The sequence below is a fragment of the Nicotiana tabacum genome, chromosome 20, assembly GCF_000715075.1.
Source record: "Nicotiana tabacum cultivar K326 chromosome 20, ASM71507v2, whole genome shotgun sequence".
NCBI classification, from domain to species: Eukaryota; Viridiplantae; Streptophyta; class Magnoliopsida; order Solanales; family Solanaceae; genus Nicotiana; species Nicotiana tabacum.
The window spans coordinates 74,470,744-74,494,909 of NC_134099.1; positions in this window are offsets into that span (position 1 = coordinate 74,470,744).

The window sequence follows — 24,166 nt, forward strand, 5'->3', positions numbered from 1 at the left end:
GATTAAGAAGGCAAATAATTGTTCTGACTCTGCTATGGTGTTAAATTTGTCAGTAATCATAATGTGGCATATTTGAAAAGCTAGAAATCTTTGTTATTTTAGTAATGAAAAAGTGAACCAGGACATGGCAGGACATGGCCATGGCACGTGTCAGGACGTGTCAGGACATGGCAGGACGTGACCATGGCACGTGTCAGGACGTCGCAGGACATGGCAGGGAGGGCGTGCCCATGGCACGGCGTCACACCAAGTACGGTGTAACCAGGAGATCGGTAAGCAGTGGTAATAGCATGCAACAGCAGTAACATTGCAGTCCCACGGTAGTCCCAGCTACCAAAACTTCCCGAACTACATTAACCTGATTCCCCTTTAGCCAGGGATATGTAGGAAACCTTTGAAGCAAAGGTTCGGTTAAATCTTTTTCAAAAAATGCTTCACACGGAGTGCTCGGATAGGCAAAAATCGTTGCAAAAGCATTGTTTGACTATAATGAATTCACTAAAATAATGCTTGCTAACTTACTAAAATAACAAGAAAGGACAATTCAAAATGGATGGAGGAAAATATATATTTTCTCTAATGCAAAAGGGATAGTTGATATGTTGAAGAAAAGCGTGAAGGCTTCTTGGGATGTTGAAGTGGCATGTGAAATATTTGGAACATGACTTCAAACCTTGAGCATATTTCTTTTGTATATATTCCTAGGATATTTAATTTTGTTGCTCATAGCTTAGCGCAGTGCTCAATTTCTCTAGTACATGGCTTGTCTTGGGAAAGTATATTCCCAAGTTGGATTGTAAATGAGGCTGTACGCTCCTTTGGACATATCTCGTCGTCTTAGATATTAATAGATGAATGGTTGCGAGGAAAAAAAAATGACGATTATGTCGTGCCCTAGTAAACATAATATTGTCGCACAGATAATTACAACACTGGGTTAAAGGGAGGGGAAATAAAGAAAGAAAGAAAGAAAGAGAGTTTCAAGTTACGGAGTCCTATCGTCTTTACTTTATTTTCTTTGTCACGTCCACAGAAATGCACGCTCCCCGCACCACATTCCTTCTATTTGTCGAATACGTTCTCTTTGTCTATTTTGAAAAATTAAAGTGTACGAGTAAACTATTTGCATTGAAGAACTGAACATTAGAAGGTGGCTAACATGACAAGACCTTGTTACATCAATGGAAAACTATGGAACTAAGATCAATCAATTCAAGTCATGTACGCGTGCCAGCACGTCTGTTTTTTCAACTGGGGTTACGTGTCACCTAAAGTTTTGCTAACAATTTTTTGTGTTAATTCCCAATATAAAGTTTAACAGAATCTATACTGCAACTTCAATTTAAAAAAGAAAAAACATGACATGTAAAAGAATCTTAGGAATTCTCCTTATTGTATTATTTCAAGAATATATACATGTAAAAGTCATTCTATCTAAAGAAAAGAAAATTAGAAAAATCCCTAGAAATTTCTACTTATAATTGTGCTAATGTATATTACATGCGCAAGTGTCTATGTAAATTAGGTGTCTACAATATATGCATTCTGTAACACTCTCTTTCAAGTTGAAACATAGATATTAATCATACTCAATTTGTTACAAAGATATTCGAACATGATTTTATAGGGAGAAATTCAAAAATAGCCAGTTTCAAAAGTAATCGAAATTTAGCCACTTTTCATGTAAAGATAAATTTGAGCGAAAACACTGTTCAAAATCCGAAAAATACGGCAGTATATTATGCTGGAGTTCCAGCATAAGTATGCTTGAACTCCAACATATTATACTGGGGTTCCAGGATAAGTATGCTGGAACTCCAGCATAATATGATGGAGTTCCAGCATAAGTACACTAGAACTCCAGCATAATATACTGGAGTTCCAACAAGTATACCGGTCCAGCATAATGTACTGGAGTTTGGAGCACCAGTGCTCCAGTCTCCAGTATATTATACTGGAGCCAACAAAGTATACCGGTCCAGCATAATATGCTGGAGTTCATATACAAGTGCATCGAACTCCAGTATATTATGCTTGACCGGTCTCTATTGCAGCAAAATAGTGGCTATTTTTTATTGACTTGGTAAACGCTGGCTATTTTTGAATGACCAGTCCGAAAACTGGCTATACCGTGCTATTTTTACGATTTTATATTACTAGTGACTCAAGAAACTAGTCCCACCGGCATTAGATTGGGAGAATTACATCTCTTGTCACTTGGCCCAACAACCCATCAGAAAATGGCCCATGTTTGAAACCCTTAACTAGTATAGCCTTGGTTGTACATAACTGGTGAAAATTAATTTTCACCAGTTAGCCCACCCCTTATTTCTTCGTTCCCCTTTTTTCTTTGTTCCCCTTTTTTCTTCGTTCTTTTTCTCCTTCCCATGTCAGTCTTTGCACCACAAAATTTCTCTACTATTGTTATTCTCCTTCAATTCTTTTCTGGATTTCAATGGTTAACTAAGGATTTGAAATAAAGTCACCATTACAAGTGGTTCGAAGATTCGATTTCAGAAATTAAGTTTTCCGATTTGTTAGTTGTTTGAAATGGGTGTTGTCTCAATTGATTGGAATCATCAAGATGAGTTCAAAACTCAAATTTCAAGTGATTTGGAGTAGATTTAGGCTATATTTGAGTTAAATTTTAGAAATTGAGTTTTACGATTTGTTAGTTGTTTGGAACGGCTGTTATCTCAATTGATTGGAATCATCAAGATTAGTTTAAAACTTAAATTTCAAGTGATTTGGAGTAGATTTAAGCTATATTTGAGTTAAATTTCAGAGGATGCCCAAGGAAGAAGAAGAACACGAACACGTGAAGTTCCATTGATAGGATTCATTTGTATAATAATGTATAAATAGTATATAATAGTTTATAAACACAACTTATACACTATTATATCCAAGGTTGATACATTAGGTATTTGGTGAATTTCTCGCATTTTCTTCTTCTTCTTCTTCTTCTTCTTCTTCTTCTTCTTCTTCTTCTTCTTCTTCTTCTTCTTATACACCTATATACATAGTATATCAAGAATATTTTCATTATGTGATTATACATCTTTATATACTTTTATACAACTATATACATACTGTACCTCTTTGTATAAAAGTGTATAAGCGTCGCTGACGAAATTTTTGTACAATTTTCACTTGCAATTCTTGTATAAAACTAGTCCAAATCTCCAACAAATAACTTCAAACTTTGTATACAACCTACTTAGACTGTTTCTAATAAGTTCAAACAATACCACTACAAATTTCTCACAAAATCATAATCGAAATTTAACAAGATTAGCATTAAAGAAGATGAGATTTTAGGTTTCTCGTGTCTGTTTTTGCGTTTTGCAATTGTGATAGGTATGTATAAACCTGAAGATATACAAAATTTAAAATAATAAAAATAGAGAAGTATTGGTTATGGAAGAAGGCACGAATAAGTGTTGACTGAATGAGGAACTGATTTTTCTTTTCAGTTTTTATTTGCATATGATTCTTTTTCATTAATTAAATTAAATATTTATGGGTGAAAAATGAGGAAAGAGCTACAATAGGGGTATGTAGGAATAAATGAGATTGTTATAATTAGAGGGAATGGGAAAAGAAAAGATCTTATTGATATTTGGCTACACATTTGCAAACTTGTAATTGAGCTAAAATAGTGCAAGGTCAACTTATGGAGTGCATTATTCTGTATTTTTGTCATTAAGTTTTCTGATTTGTTAGTTGTTTGGAATGGGTGTTGTCTCAATTGATTGGAATCATCAAGATGAGTTCAAAATTCAAATTTCAAGTGATTTGGAGTAGATTTAGGCTATATTTGAGTTAAATTTCAGAAATTGAGTTTTACGATTTGTTAGTTGTTTGGAACGGGCGTTGTCTCAATTGATTGGAATCATCAAGATGAGTTCAAAACTTAAATTTCAAGTGATCTGGAGTAGATTTAGGCTATATTTAAGTTAAATTTCAGCAGGATGCTCAAGAAAGAAGAAGAAGAACACGTGAAGTTCCATTGATAGGATTCATTTGTATAATATTGTATAAATAGTATATAATAGTGTATAAACATAGCTTGTACACTATTATATCCAAGGTTGATACATTATTTACAGGTATTTGATGAATTTCGCACATTTTCTTCTTACACCTATATACATAGTGTATCAAGAATATTTTCACTATGTGATTATACATCTTTATACACTTTTATACAACTATATACATGCTGTACCTCTTTGTATAAAAGTGTATAACATTGTATAAAAGTGTATAAGCATCGCTGACGAAATTTTTGTACAATTTTCACTTGCAATTCTTGTGTAAAACTAGTCCAAATCTCCAGCAAATAACTTCAAACTTTGTGTACAACCTACTTAGACTATTTCTAATAAGTTCAAACAATACCCACTCCAAATTTCTCACAAAATCATAATCGAAATTTAACAAAATTAGCATTAAAGGAGATGTGATTTTAGGTTTCTCGCGTCTGTTTTTGCGTTTTGCAGTTGTGATAGGTATGTATAAACCTGAAGATATACAATTTTTTTTTTTTTTTTTAAAAAAAAAACAGAGAAGTATTGGTTATGGAAGAAGGCACGAATGCGTGTTGACTGAATGAGGAATTGATTTTTCTTTTTAGTTTTATTTGCATATGATTCTTTTTAATTAATTAAATTAAATATTTATGGGTGAAAAATGAGGAGAGAGCTACAATAGGGGTAGGCAGGAATAAATGAGGTTGTTATAATTAGAGGCAATTGAATTTTTTTTTATTGATATTTGGCTACACATTTGCAAACTTGTAATTGAGCTAAAATAGTGCAATGTCAATTTATGGAGTGCATTATTCTGTAATTTTGTCCATTAGATTTGTTGTTCACTTAGAGATATGAACCATAGTTATAAACTCCCTTTGTTTAATTGAGCATATAGGTGTCGCAGAGTAAAACCAACATTATCACTTAGTCTGATAACATGGTACAACAAAAGATTTGAAGGAACAATATTTAAATGTAGGTGATTGAACTTTAACATCACATTGGACATACCATAGGAAAATGAGAGGTGACAAATTAATATAAATGTAGACAACCATGCTAATAACATAGCGGAAATTAAAGGTGAAATAAGAGAACTGGACAACGAATTTAAAGACATATTTTATTTCTTCTTCTTGGGGTAAATAGAAGACAAAGGTAGCAATCAAAATGATTAGTTTTACAATTTGCATCTTATTATGATCATAAGACTTCCAACTTGTTATGATAGGATATTTTACTGCAGGTTGATTTATAATTGTAACAACCCGACTAGTCATTTTGTGTATTTGAGCCTCGTTCTTTTGATGCTTCACACACGTGTAATTGTAATTTTATGACTTATGGGGTTGGTTAGTTTCGCTCCGGAAAGGTTTTGGGTTATTTGTTCTTATGGTACTTGGTTTAGAAGCCTAATTGAAAATGTTGACCAAAATTTGACTTTTGCGAAAACAACCGCAAAATAGTGTTCTGATGGCTTCGATAGGTTCATATTGTGATTTTAAACTTGGGCATATGTGATGAGTAGGGATTTTAACTACTTATTTGCGCCCTTTTACTTTCGTTTTAGACCAAAATTGCTTAAAGGTATTCCCGAAAATTAATGAAATATGCTTGCTTGCAGGTGTATTGCAATATGAGCCAAAGAAATGAAAATCAACTCAAGAAGGAATAAATTTGGACAAGGACCAAAATAAGGCTAAAAGGGGCACAATGTGGACCGCACTAAAGTGAGTGCGGCCGCAGAACCTAAGGGCGACAACTGACAAAATTTCAAGGCAAAATGCGGACCGCACAATTCTAATGTGACCACAGAAGAGGAAGTTCAGAGAATTGTATTTTTTGGCCATGAAAAAGTGCGGACTGCACCAATATTGTGCGGCCACATGATGTTAGGTGCGGTCGCACTCATAATTGTTCATGCCGCAGAAGAGAAGAATAAGAGATCCATGTTCCAGTCCAAGTTCAAATGTGGTGCGTAGGCATCGAATAAGCCAGTGGACAGGTGAGAAAAGATTGCAAAGATTACATCTGCCGGAGATCTACCATTGGACTTGCTTATGGACCCAGCAGCACATGCAACACCAGCAGTACCCGAGGTACCAGAGGCAGCAATCGGCCAGTTGCGACTGCCTACACCGTTGATGAGATGATCCAGGTGCTCAGCAACCATGTTATCCCTCAACCAGGTGATGATGAGATACATCTAGAGGAGACAGAGGGTGCTGCAAGATGCCATGCAGACTGAGACTACATAGGAAGTTTTCTTAACTCTCTACCCTTCCCAGTTCTTATTTTTATTAAGCATTGGGGACAATGTTTATTTTTATTCGGGGTGGTCTATTTTGATTGATTGACATTGATATTGGCCTGTAATAACTCTTATACCATTTTTCTTTTATCTTTATTTTTCCTTTGGTATGTATATATTCTTCCCTTTCGTTTGATCTATATATTCAATTTCTCTTATGTATATATTCATTTTACTTCAATTTATATATTCGTTTATCTTGCTTTCCGTAGTTTATTTCGTAGCTTCTTTAGTTTGTCTTTCTTAGAGTATAACTTCTTATTTACTTTAGTAGTTTCTTTTGAATTTGTTAGCTTCTTTTTACGTTTGAGTGATCAATATGCCTTTGGATTTTTTAATACCACGGTTCTTTCCAAAGGTAGATTTTGTGTGAACCGGGTGGCTCTTCCCGACGATGGATGGAGTGACAACCTTCTTAAGGGATTAAATCCTTTTTATTTTATGTTTAGGCAAATATGTCAGTAATGAATAAAAGGGTCTCAAGCATGCTTCACTTGGTACTAACACATTTACCTACGACCTTATGGTTATGTTACTCCCTGAACCTGGGGAGACATGGCTGGCACTCGGTGCCGTAGCTGGCCCGAGTGAATGACTTTGTAACTCTTTTTTCTCTTTGTAACTATCATGGACCAACATGGCCACAATTCGTAATGTATAACTATAAGTAGGAAATACTGTATTACTGAACAATTTTCCTTAAAACATGAATACATATGGGCCGTCAAAGCCTCTGACATACTGTACAAAATGAACCTTTGTCTACAAAGCCTCTAAGATTATTTGACATCAAATGGAGCAGGGTGTCGGCCTACCCATAAGGTTATAGCAAAATTCTGACACGATGACTCATAGACTCGGCTGCACTCCGAATGAGGTGGAGCCTTACTGATCCTTCACTGAATGCCAATCTCGTCTACTATGATAGTTCGTCAAACTGATTATCTATACCTGCAAGCATGAATACAACATCCCCAACAAAAGGACTCCAGTACGAATAATGTACCGAGTATGTAAGGAGGAATTGAAACATAACATTAAGTCAACATTAATTAAGGACATGGAAGAAACATGGAGTAAAGGATTCAACCTGTACATCTGGATAGAGTTGTAAATCATAAAATATTTATAATGTCATGCATATACGGATAAATGTCATGTAATGCATATGTTTGTACGTACATAACATCATCAAGCCTCTGAGGGTATCCCATCATATCATCTCGGCCACTGTGGGAAAATCATTAATGTATACCAGCTGATAAGGTGGTGGTGCGTATATAACGCCATAACCTTCCCCATATCCCATATACATATATATACATATATATATGCGTATATAACGCCATCTGGTCATGGGTCAATGTGCATGTATAAATGCATGAAATGCATATGAAATACGTTAATAAAATCTCTCGGTACATCATAAGACCATTATGCTTCTGATTAATATCATGAAATAAACTTTACCAACTTATGTATTTTTGAGACCCATGAACGGATGATAGAACAATATGACACATGGGAGTATAAGAATATACACATCTCTAGCATTTCTACGATTAGAGTAATTTATGAAAGTTGTTGTCACGACCCTAAAACCGACCCGGTCGTGATGGCGCCTATCGTGAAACTAGGCCAACCGACACAATTCTCGAATTAACCATTATTCAATAAAAGTCATTTTTAAGCCTTTAATTAATCAATTATATCATGATGTAAGTCTAAATGAACGGTGCAGAATAAATATCCGAAAAATGACATCGGGGTGTCACAAGTCACGAGCATCTACTAAGGTCTGAATACAACGAAAAGTCTAAATTATACTAAAAACAGTCTGAGGAAGATAAGAGGGAGAAGATCAGGGGCTGCGAACGCCAGGCAGCTGCCTTGCTAACTTCGATGAACCTGCCACTGAGTAATCAACACCCGCTACCGGGTTCAGAAACACCTGAATCTGCACACAAGGTGCAAGGAGTAATGTGAGTACGCCAACTCAGTAAGTAATAAAACGAAATAAATACTGAGTAGTAAGAAAATACATAATCCACGTCATAACGCCACAGTGAGTACAGTATGTCTCCAAAACAGTACAAAAATCAATTATCTCATAAATTAAGCTTAGTTTTAGTAAAACCTTTTCTTTTTTAAAAAAGAAAAACTTCTTTCAATAGTTTCAAACGAGTGATAAAACAATGAGTAAAAATGATAGAAACATAAACAACCCCTCGGTCAAAAACATGTACCATAAATCGCCCCTCGGGCTACCTCATAATCACTCGTAATTAGCCCCTCGGGCACAACATGAATAAAGAACTGCCCCTCGGGCAAAACATGGATCAAGGACAGCCCCTCAGGCAACAACATGAAACAACAACAACAGCCCCTCGGGCAATATCACATCTCACACTGGGTACCCGCGCTCACTAGGGGTGTGCAGACTCCGGAGGGGCTCCTACAGCCCAAACGCTATAACAAGCCATCTCGTGGCATAATCAAACTGGCCCTCGGCCTCATAACAAGCCACCTCGTGGCGTAACAAATCAGGCCCTCAACCTCATAATCATGAATCAGTAACAACTTGCTGCGGCGCGCAGCCCCATCCCATAATATCTTGACAACACAGGCTCTCGGCCTCACTCAGTCAGACTGCTCAGCCCAAAATGTCATTTAAAATATCAAAACAGAGTAAATACGGCTGAGTTATGAAAATAGTAGAATACAACATGACTGAGTGCAAATATGAAGTCAAAATAGTGAGGAATAGTAGTAAAAATCCCCATAAGGGCCCAAAATAGTTGGCACGAGGCCCAAATATGGCATTCAGCCCAAAACATGGTAATACTTTCCAAAACACAATGATATCAAATAGTTTTCAATCAAATACGCGACTTAACAGTCATACGGGATGGACCAAGTCACAATCCCCAACGGTGTACAACCCCACGCTCGTCATCTAGCATGTGCGTCACCTCAAAGTAGCACAACGATGTGAAATCCGGGGTTTCATACCCTCAAGATAACATTTACAATCATTACTTACCTCAAATCGGTCCAAACTCTAGCCCGTGATACCTTTGCCACTCGAATTGGCCTCCAAATGCTCCAAATCTAACCAAAATCAGTATATTATCATCAATATATACTAAAGGAACAAAGGCCAAGCAAAAATAATTAAATTAACTCAAAAATCCCGAAATTGGCTCAAACCTGGCCCTAGGCCCACGTCTTTGAATCCGATAAAAATTGCAAAACAGGAAAACCCATTTGCTCACGAGTCTACCCATATCAAATTCACCAAAATCAGACATCAAATGGCCATCCAACTCCCCAAAATCAAACCTTCCTTCATTTTCCCCAATTTTCACCCCAAATTCCCAAATTAAATAATAAGAATCAAGACATAATCATGAGATTTAACCAAATTTGAGTGAAGAACACTTACCCCAATCAATCCTCTGAAAATCACTTCAAAAATCGCCTCAATCCGAGCTCCATAGCTCCAAAAATGGCCGAAATCCTCGAAATAGAGTACTTTATAATCTGCCCAGGCATTTACCCTATGCTATCACAGACAAACTAATGCGATAGTGAAGCATAAATTTTCCAGCCTTTCTTTTACCCTATGCGATCGCGGTCATTCCCCCGCGATCGCGTAGAACAAATTTTTCCAACAGCCTTCTCCAACTTTTCCGGACAACCTCTAGTATAATGGTCATAGCTTTTTGTACAAAACTCCAAATAATAATTGGTTACTTTTCTAAAAACTAGACATCAAGGGCTACAACTTTGATTTTTGGATCATCTTTATATTCCTTATATATTGTGAGATATAAGCTTCCAAATTTGGGTCAGTGCAGCAGAGATTTTACTCTATGAGATCGCGGGAAGACCTATACGATCGCATAGCACAACTCCATTTTTCCAAATTTTCTCTATGCTAACACGGTCAGATCTATGCTAACGCACTGTACACCCCTGAAGCCAAAAATCAGCAACTAAAAATGGCCTAGAAATGGTCCGAAACCACCTCGAAACTCACCCGAGGCCCTCGGGACCTCAACCAAACATGCCGACACATCCCATAACATCATTCAAACTTTTTCCAATCTTCGAAACGCTCAAAACAACATCAAAACATCTAATCACCCTCGGATTCAAGCCTAAGAATTTCAAAACTTCCGAATTTCGAATTCGATCAAAAAGTCTATCAAACATTGTCTGAATGACCTAAAATTTTGCACACACATCACAAATGACACAACGGACCTACTCCAATTTTCGGAATTCCATTCCGACCCCGATATAAAAATTTTCACTGCTGACAGGAAAATGCCAAATTTTCAATTTCGCCAATTCAAGCCTAAATCTACCACGGACCTCCAAAATATATTCCGGACGCGCTCCCAAGTCCAAAATCACCTAACAGAGCTAACCAAATCATAAAATCCAAATCTGAGATTGAATACTAAAAGGTCAAAACTTGGTCAAACCTTTAAAATTTAAAGCTTCAAACTGAGAATTGTTCTTCCAAATCTATTCCAATTATCCTGAAAACCAAAACCGACGATTTACATAAGTCATAATACAGCACACGGGGCTAGTCATGCTCGAGAACTGGTGAGTGAAATGCAAAATCTCAAAACGACCGGTCGCGTTGTTACAGTTGTGCATTTGCTTGTTTTATTTGTACCGTATAGATCATGCCAAAAAGAAAGAAGGGATAGCCTTAACATACTGGTAGTTTACTTCTAATACTCAAAATTGAACGACGGAATGAGGCAAACGGCATCGAAGAACCATGACTGCCTGAATAAGGCATTGTATCTAATATACAGAACCTCCTCAGAATCTTATTCTATATCCTAAATAAAACCTCTTTAGAATCTTAAAATCAGCTCAACTCAGAATTAAAATACTTTCGACCACTATGAAGAGCTAGTTGGACATGTTGAAAACAAAAAAAGGAAATAGAAGAAAGAAAACATATATTGATCCCTAGAGCTTTACGGACATGAAGGCCCCCTTGCCTTTTGCTGATGACACTTATAATACATGAGTCACTTAATGTATTTCTATGTAGCTGCCATGTGGGGATTGGGTGAAGAAATTTTAGTATTTATCCACTTATTAGGTAATTAGGTAGTGTCTCGTTACCTGGTAATTAATCAATTACCCGCATAATTAAAAATTGCCTCAAATTACTTAAAATTCTACTTATTTTAATTTTTTATGTACTTTATACATCATACTATTATGGTCATATGATACCACATAAAATAAATACATACACTATTATTTTTATTAAAACATCCATGTAAAAACACACATTCATACCACTACATCACATACTTAATTTCTTCCACCCTATCAACATTTTACATAACCAACTCATAAACAACGTATTCTTCTCCATGTTTGCACTATACAAAATTTTCTTTACATGTCATATGTAGTGTCTTGTTGTTTTTATTGTAATAAAATGATAAGTAAGTACCTTTATAACCTATACCTTTCTTGTGTAATTTATTAACTAAAACAGTTGCAGTTCATTTACAATAGTTATTGTTAATACGTTTATATTATTACATACATTTCAATTTATTTATATTATCTTACATTCAAATTCACATTACCTCTATCACATCTCTAAACAGTTAGTTTTATAGCAATGCGCCCATAATCTCTTCTTTTACAAGTTAGCACTGATACAACGTTTTTATCATAACAATTATGTATTTGACAAATTAATCAAAAATCAATAAACATTTGTTATACCTATATGTTTTTACATAATCATTGTCATCTTTTATTTTTTTGTAATTTTACATGCTTTTATACGTTACACTTCTTTATCTTTACACCATTAACTATCATATGTATCTCTATTAATTCCATTATAGCTTCATGTATACTTGTGTGTCATATACTTACTACTTTTTCTTGTTATTCTTTTGCATTAATCTTTCTATTTAAATTCTTCTTAATCTCTCTCCAATAACACTAATCTTTCTTATCATTATATAACTATCATTCAAAAATCATATACTATTATTTCGTTAAAACATCCATGTAAAAATACATATATTTTTTCAACTTTTAATTTTGCTAATCTCGTATAAAGAGTACAAATTCTCGTACGCTTAATTCTTAAAATGGTAAAAAGATAACCTTCTTTTCTTGTGAAAAAATAATTTCTATTTTTACAATAAAGAAAATCTCATAAACATTCCCATATTATATGTATAACTTACCATATTCGAAAATAGTAATAATGGTAACTATCCAAAATTATACTTATAAAACTTTTACTAAAATACTCTACTTAAAATAAAATACCACACTAACATAATATTTAACGGTATCAGGGTTGTAAACTTACAGGGTCTTATAATGACATAGTCACAAATTCTCTATAATCTCATAAATGGTCTTAATCCCTTCAAGATCATATGGATTACTACGACTTATCCTAATATTAAAGTAAGGGATATAACAGGTTAAAAACAAAGTTGATGGCATAAAATGGTTCTGGTTGTGACCTTTTGACTCTTGCGTTGACTTAAACAGTTATCGAGTGGTTCAGTCGAGCCATTTGGGATTCTCAATCTTAACTAGGATTGTTGTGGACCCTCGACTCCGTCCTCTTTAGCAATCCAGTAGTGTGAGAGGTGAGGTATTGAATTGTAAGTCCAAGTACCCGTGCTAATAGTCTAGAACTTGCCCCGAATATTTTTCTAGGCGAAATTCTAAGTGTAGCTTGGCTTGAGAAATGATTGTAGGCTCTCCTTCATCCAATTTGAAATTTGAAATCTTCCATAGCCTACCAATGTGATATCTCTAGTCAACCCATTTAAGCCTAAGCCCTTTTTCTTTCAATAACCACGTTACAAGCCTTTATCCGTTTTGTAATGACCCTTTCTTGGCACCCAATTTTTCCTTAGCATTCTTGGAAAATAGTTGGCAAAAACATAAGTTCGGGGGAGAGACAAGGAGTTTGAAAGTGATAAAAGTTACAAAGAAGAGAAAGAAATGAATAAAAGTGACGGAAAAGAAAAGAAAGAAAGAACAAAAAGAAATATGCCAAAAGAAAGTGAATAAGGTAGAAAGTTGAAGGGATTCAAAGAAAATAATGATGAAAGGCATGAAGTAAATAGAAAAGGATAAAAACGAATATCATGACCAAGAAAGAGTGACGTTACGTCTCTCTAGTTCCCTCGAAGAAAAAGAAATTGACTCAAAGAGTCGGCAAAGTATGAGCCAATATAAGAATGGAGTGCTTAAGAAAAGATGAACTCATTCTATTTCATCAAGACCTACCTTGATCCAAAAAGCCTTCATTACATCCCGGAAAGCCCTACATGATTTCAAGTTGAGTGAACTTGCATTAGTGGTGATTTACATAAGGGGCAAACTTATGGTACATAGAGTCGGACTTGTGACATTCTTTTGAGAGAGATGAGCGAACTTTTCACAATCCTTGCTTTGAGCGTTACTTTCTAAAGTGAGATTTGCTAACAAAGAGTAAAAGAGGAGAAGTTTGGGATCTACAATGACCTACATGAAAGAGCGAGCTTCCTTGATGAATAAAGTCAACTCTTGATGCTCTAGTGTCACATTAGAGCTATTGTACTCAAAAAGTCAAATTATTGCATTGTTGATAATTCATACGTGTTGTGGGTAATTCTTGGTCCCAATTGATGTGTGATTGATTCACCTTAGACCAGTTGTAATAGTTCTTATTTTGTAGAGGTGGAAATTACCTTATTTGCTTGAGGAAAAGCAAAAATTTAAGTTTGTGGGAGTTGATAAGTAGAGATTTTGACTACTTATTTGCGCTCTTTTACTTTCCTTTTAGGCCAAAATTGCTTAAAGGTATTCCCGAAAACTAATAAAATGTGCTTGCTTGCAGGTGTGTTGAAATATGAGCCAAAGCAATGAAAATCAATTCAAGAAGGAATAAATTTGGACAAGGACCAAAACAAGGCTAAAATGGGCAGAGTGCAGACGAAACAAAAATGAGTGCGGCCGCAGAACCTAAGGGCGACCACTGACAGAATTTCAAGGCAAAATGTGGACCGCACAATTCTAGTGATACGACAGAAGAGGAAGTTCAGAGAATTGTATTTTTGGGCCATGAATAAGTGTGGACTGCACCAATATTGTGCGGCGGCAGGATGTCAGGTGCGGTTGCAATCATAATTATGCGGTCTGCAGAAGAGAAGAATTAGAGAGCCATGTTCCAGTCCAAGTTCAAGTGTGCGACTGCACTCAGAATTGTGCGGTCCGAACAATCAAATGAAGTGCATACGTATCCCACTTTTATGCGACCGCAGAAGACCTAGTTGACCAGTCAAGCTCAGAGTGCGGACCACACACAGAATTGTGTGGCCGCACAACCTCTGCAAGGGCATTTTGTCAGATATTTTTAGCTTCGTATAAATAGAACTTTTTGTCATTTTTAGGTCAAGTTGCATCAGTGTAGACAATGTGAGCCGTTTTTCTTTACTGTTTTGAGTAATATCGTACTAGATCAGCTTCTAAACATTAGATTTTCTTTCCCTTATCAATTATTATGCATTCTATCTTAATCTCTTCTTTAATTTCTTCATTTTTCATGAGTAGCTAAATTTCTAGCTAGAGTTGTGGCCCAACCCTAGTGTGGGTACTTAATGAGTATTTCATTTAGAGCTTGTTTGTGATTGAGTTAGTTATATTTAGCCTAGTTCTTGCTGAATTCAAGAATTAATGGTTACAAACAATGATTCATTCCTACTTGACTTAGTCTCTATTTGAGAAAGAAAGTCTAAATCTAGGAAAACTTGGCTAACAAAAAATTGGGGTGAACTCAAGAAATTGATATCCCCAATTAAGGGGTCAAATCTAGAGATAGTAAGACCCGAATTGAGCATATATCACGTGTTTTGTGCAATACCCATTTGGACTTGAGAAAGCCAAATTGAGCAAAATCACTCAAACTACCGAGAGGTATAAAGTGGGTAATTGCATGTGATTGCTATATTACAACCCCGACCAATTAAACTTGTTTTAGAGTTTACAACCAAATAGGTAACCACCTCGGTGGAAGTCACGATACTAGATCTTTTATCACTTGAAAAACAACCAAAACAAAAATATTATCTTCTAGTTTTATAATTGCAATCAATAGCTTAAAGTAGAAGTAGAAACAAAAACAAGAATATGGAAGTGAAATTTGAGGCACAACATACAATTACACTAAATATATACCTAATCCCAATTCTAACCCCTGTGGATTCGACCCCGACTTACATTGGGATTTTATTATTGCTTCGACCGCCTCACTATCTATATTTGTGGTGTGAGTTTAGGCAACATCAGTATGCCCGAAATCGAATTGGGAGGTCCCTAGGTTGATTTGACTTGTTTTGTCTAAAGTTAGCAATTTGAGGTTTAGAAGTTTTTCCAAGTTTGACCGTAGGTTGACTTTTTGGCTATCAGGTTCAGAAAATTGGTTTTGGGACTTCGAATAGGTCCATTTTGCTATTTGAAACTTGTCTTCAAAATTTGGTGTCATTTAGAGTTGGTTTGATAGGATTCGGATTCCCGGTTCCAATTCTAGAGGTACTTGAGTTTTCTTTTGAAATTCATGCGTTTTGATGCCCGATTCGTAGTTCTAGATATTATTTTTGTGTTTTGATAGTGGAGTGAGTTCGTATGATATTTTTGGACATGTGTAGATGTTTGGTTTGGAGCAGAGGCCTCGGGTGTGTTTCAGACGTGTCTTAGATTGGATTGAATTCAGTTTTGGGTTGCTGGTGTGCTAGCGCTGTAGTTATCCCAATAGCGAGCACCAACCTCGCAATTGCGAAGTGAATAATGGGGGAGCTGGTATAGCAATTACGATGCCCCATTGTAATTGCAAAGATAGGCTAGTCTGGGTAGGATCACATTTGTGATGGGAACATAGTTCGCAAATACAGACCCGATGTCGCATTTGAGACGGGAACACATTTCGCAAATACAAACCCGATGTCGCATTTGCGACTTCCCCTTAGGCTGTCAGGTGCCGCAATTGCAAGGCTTTCTTTGCAATTGCTAATCCAGTGTTGCGATTGTGATATCTGCAATTGAACAAAGGGCTGGAAAGTTGGGATTTCATCTCATTTCTCTCATTTCAGAACCCTAGACATGGTATGAGGCGATTTGGAGAGGGGATTTTCATCGACAATTATTGGTTAAGTAGTTTAATCAATTTTCAACTATATTTTATGATTATATATGAGATTTAACATCAAATTTATGATAATCAAAGAGAAATTTTGGGGATTTTTTTATAAGTTTTAAAAAAAATAAAAAATTGGATTTTGAGAGTCAGATTGGACTCGGATTTGAAAACAAAATACATATATAGACTCGTGGGGTTATGGCTAATCAAGTTCTACCCTTGGACTCGGGTTTTGATTGAGCCAGACCGGGATTGACTTTTGTTGTCTTTTGGGGAACTGTGTAAAGATTGAAGCTTTATCTATCATCATTGGTTTCCCTTGCATTGTTTGATGATAGTAAGTCATTTGGTTAGATTTGAGCCACGTGGAGGCGAGTTTTAAGGAAAAAGCTATTTTTGAGGATTGGTTTGGCCTAGTCGAGGTAAGAATCTTGTCTAACATTGTGTGGGGAAAATATTCCTTAGGATTTGAGTTTATTGTGCTAATTAAAGTATGTGAAAGATGTGTACATGAGGTGACGAGTGTGTACACATGCTTGTGTGTATTATTTGACCGGATTAGACGCTTAGGATTCTTATAAGCACTTAATTGAAGTTATTATTCATTGTTCTTGTCACGACCCCAAATCCCCGGTTGTGATGGCGCCTATTACAATACTAGGCAAGCCAATCCAACAAGTAACCACAGTCAATTTCTTTTACTAAAAACATTTTTCAAACATTTAGTTAAGTCTCAATTTTCATAAGGAATTCATAAATCACTGAAATGTGCGGAAAACATTATAGAAAATAGACCCACACAGCCCAAACATCTGGTGTCACGAGTCTAGAGCCTCTAAATATACAAATCCGACTGTCTAATACATAACAAGTCTAAAACGAAAAAAAAGAAGGATAAGAAGGAAGAAAGCAGGGTTGTGGATGCCATGCAACTACCTTCAGTCTCCGACAAACTCTGACAATGCCGAGGACCCTCGCTCTGCCGCTTGGACACTTGGATCTGCACACAAGGTGTGGGGAGTAACGTGAGTACGCCAACTCAGTAAGTAACTAAAGTAAATAAGGTTTGAAAGCAGTGACAAGCAGTTGAAAATCGTATAGAAGAGTAAACAACAAAATATCAAGTCAAACTCAACAGTTTCAAAACCAGTTTCTTCATAAAGCTTCAGTTTCAATTAAAATACTTTGAAATCATTTACTTAGGAGTTTTCAACAGAGGCTCATTATAAAAGGAGAGTGAAATTAGTAAAACTATCATAAATGGGCCCTTCGGGCAAGGTATCACTCATAAATATAGTCTCTCAGGCAAGCCTCTCAGTCACTTGTGACTCAGTTCTTGTCACTCAGTACTCACACTCAGCACTCAGGCTCAAATACACCTCATAATAGTAATAATCATAATAAGCGCTGCGGCGTGCAGCCCGATCCATAGTTTATAGTCGACTACGCTCACTGGGGGTGTACAGACTCCGGAGGGGCTCCTACAGCCCAGACGTCATATCACTGCAGTGCGGAGCCCGATCCAATATATATATTGCTACGACCTGCAGCCCGATCCATAATATATACATATAATATTGCTACGGCGTGCAACCCGATCAGTAATATTTATAATACTTACCATTAGGTTCTCAACCTCTCTCAGTCATTAACCTCACATCAACTCGTCATAACAGTGAAAATCAGGGAACTCAGTCCAAACAGTTCTCACATTTTAAGAAGTAGAGTAATAAAACCAGTTTTAAACAATAAACAGGTAAAACATGACTGAGGATATACTTTCAAACAAATAAAGTGATCCCCTAAGGGTCTCAACAAGTCGGCACAAGGCCCCAAACATGGCATACAACCCATAATACAATATAAATTTCTAAAATACGGGATATCATAAGATTTCAAATCAAGTACGCGGCTTAATAGTCGCTACAAGACGGACCAAGTCACAATCCCTACAGGTGCACACCCACGCGCTCATCACCTAGCATGTGCGTCACCTCATTTATCAAAACAATACAAAATATCGGGGTTTTGTACACTCAGTTCCAGATTTACAATGGTTACTTACCTCAAACCGGATGAAATACTACTCCGCAACGCCTTTGCCTCTCACCTCGGCCTCAACTCGCAGAATCTACCCAAGATCAGAATTATAATGTTAGAATATGCTAAGGGATCGAAGCCCAAGCGAAAATAATCAAATTATACCAAAAATTCCGAAATTGGTCCAACCCGACCCCCGGGCCCACGTCTCAAAATTCGATAAAAATCACATCAACGGAATCCTTATATCCTCCCACGAGTTTATACATACCAAGAATACCAAAATCTGACCACAAATGGCCCCTCAACTCCCTAGATTAAAGTCTCAAGTTTTCAAGCCCTAACTCCCCAATTAAGGCTTCAAATCCCCCAAATTTCATGTTTAATTAGGTAGAAATCACAATAGGATCGAGTATTAAGTCCAAAATTCTTATCTCCAATAAGTTCTCTTTGATTCCCTCTTCAATCTATCTCAAAAAGCTCCAAAACCGAGTCAAAAATGGTAAACTTAGGCTAAAACTAGCGAAAATGGCCTTTTAAACATTCTGCCAAGCGATCAGAAATCCTTCTTCGCGAACGCGATCAAAGCCTTGCGTTCGCGAAGCACAAAAATACCATTGACCAAAATTCTCTTACGCGAACGCGACCACACCATTGCAAACGTGGTGCCTTAGCATCTCAAACCATCGCGAACGCATCAAACATCTCAAGAACGCGATGCTTCCTATTCCGGCCCTTCGTGAATGCGGGACCTCCCTCGCTAACGCGAAGGCCAAATCTCTAACTTCCCTTCCTGACCCTTCGCGAACGCGAAGCACAAATTTTCTGCAACACTACAACAAATTTATGCAATTTTCTTGAACTTGAAATGGTCCGTTCAACCATCCTAAACTCACCCGAGGCCCTCGAGACTCCAACCAAACATGAAAACATATCCCATAACCTCATTAAAACTTGTTCCAACCTTCGGAACACCCAAAACAATATCAAAACACCAAAATCACATCGGATTCAAGTCTAAGAATTCCAAAAACTTTCAAATTCTGCTTTCGATAAAAAAGTCTATCAAACCACGTCCGAATGACCTGAAATTTTGCACACACATCCCAAAAGACACAACGGACCTACTGCAACTCCCGGAATTCCATTCCGACCCATATATCAAAATCTCACCTATTAACCAAAAAATGCCAAAATTCCAATTTTGCCAATTCAAGCTTAAATCTACTCCGGACCTCCAAAACACATTCCGATCACGCTCCTAAGTCCCAAATCACCTCCCAAAGTTATCCGAACCATCAGAACTTATACTTGAGCCCTTTAACACATAAGTCAACATCCGATTGACTTTTCCAACTCAAGCTTACTCAAAAGAGACTAAGTGTCTCAAACCTTACCAAAACCTTTCTGAACCCGAACCAATTAACCCGATGACATATAATACAACTGAACAAAGCAATAACAAGCAGAAATGGGGAAAACAAAGCGGTAATTCATGAAACGACCGGTCAGATTGTTACATGCTCCCCCTCTTAAACAAATGTTCATCCTCGAACGAGTCAAAAGACATACCTGAAGCCTCAAATAGGTGAGGATATCTGCTTCGCATCTCTCACTCGGTCTCCCAGGTAGCCTCCTCCACAGGCTGACCTCTCCAATACACTTTCACTGAAGCTATATCCTTTGATCTCAACTTTTGAACCTGACGCTCCAAAATAACCACTGGCTCCACATCATAAGTCAAATCCCCATCCAACTGAACTGTGCTGAAATCCAAAACATGAGACGAGTCACCAATATACTTCCGGAGCATAGAAACATGAAATACCGGATGCACACTCGATAAGCTGGGTGGAAAAGCAAGCTCATAAGCCATCTCCCCAATCCTCTGAAGCACCTCAAAAGGCCCAATGAACCGAAGACTCAATTTACCCTTCTTCCCAAACCTCATAACACCCTTCATAGGTGAAACCTTCAACAAAACCTTCTCACCAACCATGTATGAAACATCCCGAACCTTCTTGTTAGCATAACTCTTTTGCCTCGACTGCGTTGTACGAAGCCTGAATCATCTTCACCTTGTCTAAAGCATCCTGCATTAAGTCTGTACCCAATAGCCTAGCCTCACCCAGCTCAAACCAACCAACTGGAGATCTACACTGCCTCCTATACAAAGCCTTATATGGAGACATCTGAATACTCGACTGGTAACTGTTGTTGTAAGCAAACTCTGCGAGCGGTAAAAATTGATCCCATGACCCTCCGAAATCAATGACACAAGCACGCAACATGTCCTCCAATATCTGAATAGTGCGCTCGGACTGCCCATCCATCTAGGGGTGAAAAGCTGTGTTCAACTCAACCAGAGTACCCAACTCTCGCTGCACGGACCTCCAAAACTGTGAGGTAAACTGAGTGCCCCTATCTAAAATGATGGAAACTGGGACACCATGCAAATAAACAATCTCCCAGATATAGATCTCTGCCAACCGCTTTGAAGAATAGGTAGTATGTACAAGAATGAAGTGCACGGACTTGGTCAGCCAATTCACAATCACCTAAGTAGCATCGAACTTCTTTAGAGTCTGTGGGAGACCAACTACAAAGTCCATGGTGATCTCCTCCCACTTCCACTTTGGAATATCCATCTGCTGGAGTAAGCCACTTGGTCTCTGATGCTCATATTTCACCTGATGAAAGTTAAGACACCGACCCACAAATCCCACAATGTCTTTCTTCATTCTCCTCCAACAATAATACTGTCTCAGATCCTGATACATCTTCGCAGCACCCGGATGAATAGAATACCGCGAGCTATGAGCCTCTTCTAGAATCAACTACCGAAGTCCATCCACATTGGGCACACATATCCGTCCTTGCATCCTCAACACCCCATCATCACCAATAGTCACATCTCTGTCATCATCGTGCTGAACTCTATCCTTAAGGAAAAGCAAATGAGGATCATCAGACTGGCACTCTCTGATGCGATCAAATAGGGAAGACCGAGAAATCACACAAGCCAATATCCGACAGGGCTCTGAAATATCTAACCTCACGAACCGATTGGCCAAAGCCTGAACATCAACTGCAAGAGGTCTCTCCCCAACCGGAATATATGCCAAACTCCCCATGCTCACCGCCTTTCAGCTCAAAGCATCGGCCACCACATTGGCCTTTCCCGGATGGTACAAAATAGTAATATCATAATCCTTTAGCAACTCCAACAATCTCCTTGCCTCAAATTAAGATCCTTCTGTTGAACAAGTGTTGGAGGCTACGATGGTCAGTAAACACCTTACAAGACACACCATACAAATAATGCCTCCAAATATTCAACGCGTGAACAAATGACAACCAACTCCAAATTGTGAACAGGGTAGTTCTTTTCATGGGGTTTCAACTGACGAGAAGCATAAGCAATAACTCTACCCTCCTACATTAATACACACCCAATACCAACTCTCGAAGTATCACAATACACAGTATATGAACTTGAAGCTGATGGCAACACTAACACTGGAGCTGTGGTCAAGGTGGTCTTGAGCTTCTGAAAGCTCTTCTCGCACTCATACAACTACCTAAATAAAGCATCCTTCTAAGTCAACTTGGTCAAAGGCGATGCGATAGATGAAAATCCTTGAACAAATCGGCGATAATAGCCCGCCAAACCAAGTAAGCTGCGAATCTCTATAGCTGAGGACAGTTTGGGCCAACTCTGGACCGCCTCTATCTTCTTTGGATCAACATGAATACCCTCGCTGGACACCATGTGCCCCAAGAAAGCCACTGAACTAAGCCAAAACTCACACTTGGAGAACTTTGCATAAAGCTTCTCCTCCCTCAACCTCTGCAACACAACTCTCAAATGCTCCGCGTGCTCCTCCTGACTACGCAAATACACTAGAATATTATCAATGAAAACTATGACAAATAAGTTGAGATATGGCCGGAACACGCTGTTCATCAAGTGCATAAATGATGCCGGGGCATTGGTCAGCCCGAAAGACATCACCAAGAACTCATAATGACTATATCGGGTCCTGAAAGCAGTCTTAAGAATATCCGAGTCCCTAATCTTCAGCTGGTGATAAAATGAACAGAGATCAATCTTGGAGAACACTCTCGCTCCCTGAAGCTGGTCAAACAAATCATCAATGCGAGGCAGGGGATACTTGTTCTTAATTGTAACCTTGTTCAACTGCCTGTAATCAATGCGCATCCTCATAGTGCATCCTTCTTCTTCACAAATAGAACCGGCGCACCCCAAGGTGACACACTAGGCCGAATGAACCCCTTATCAAGTAGTTCCTGAAGCTGCTCCTTTAACTCCTTCAACTCCACTGGTGCCATACGATACAGTGGAATAGAAATGGGTTGAGTGCCTGGTACCAGATCAATACCAAAATTAATATCCCTGTCCGGTGGCATACCCGACAGGTCTGCAGGAAACACATCAGGAAAATCCCTCACAGTTGGAACATAATCAATACTGGGAGTCTCTGCACCGACATCCCTCACAAAGGCTAAATACGAAAGACAACCCTTCGCAACTATACGCTGGGCCTTCAGAAACGAAATCACCCTACTGGGGACAAAATCAGTACAACCTCGCCACTCAATCCATGGCACAACCGGCATAGCCAACATTACTTTCTTAGCATGATAGTCCAAAATAGCACAACACGGAGATAGCCGATCCATGCACAATATAATATCAAAGTCTACCATACATAACAACAACAGGTCCACTCGGGTCTCCAAACCCCCAATATTTACCACACACGACCGGTACGCATGGTCCACAATAATAGTATCGCCTACCGGAGTAGATACTTGAATAGATGAAACAAAAGACTCACGGGGCACATCCAAATAACGAACAAAGTATGATGACACATAAGAATAAGTGGAATCAGGATCAAATAATACAAAGGCATCTCTGTGGCAGACTGAGACAATACCTGTGATAACGGCGTCTGAAGCAACATCATCAGGTCTACCTAGAAGGGCATAGAAATGAGCCTGACCACCACCTGATCGACCTCCCCCTCTAGGGCGACCCCTAGCTGACTGACCCCCACCCCTAGCTGCCTGAGCGGGTGGTGAAGTAATTGGAGCTGAAGTCGAAGGCTGACCCCTCTACTAAGATGGACCCTCAAGAAGACGAGGGCATTGACGCCTCATATGCCCAAACTCTCCACACTCATAACAACTCCCTGGCACTGGAGACGGGGACTGAAGGGAACCCCTGGCACCGGAATGACCAGTAGAAGGACCTGACATGGAAGAACCCTGAACTGATGGAGCACGAGACGAACTCTAGGCTGTAAGGGCACTGAGTGATGAATGGCCCTGATGAGAACTGTAAGAACCATGACCCGATGATGCCCCACGATAACCTGAGTGAGCTGACTGAGCCTGCCTGAATGGACGACCTCTACCATGCTGGAGCTGACCCCTCGAAGGAGCACTACCAAAGCTACCAGATCCCCGAGGCCTCTTGGCCTCTCTCTCCTCTCGCTCCTGGCGATGAACTGACTCAATATCGCAGGCGATGTCAACTACCTC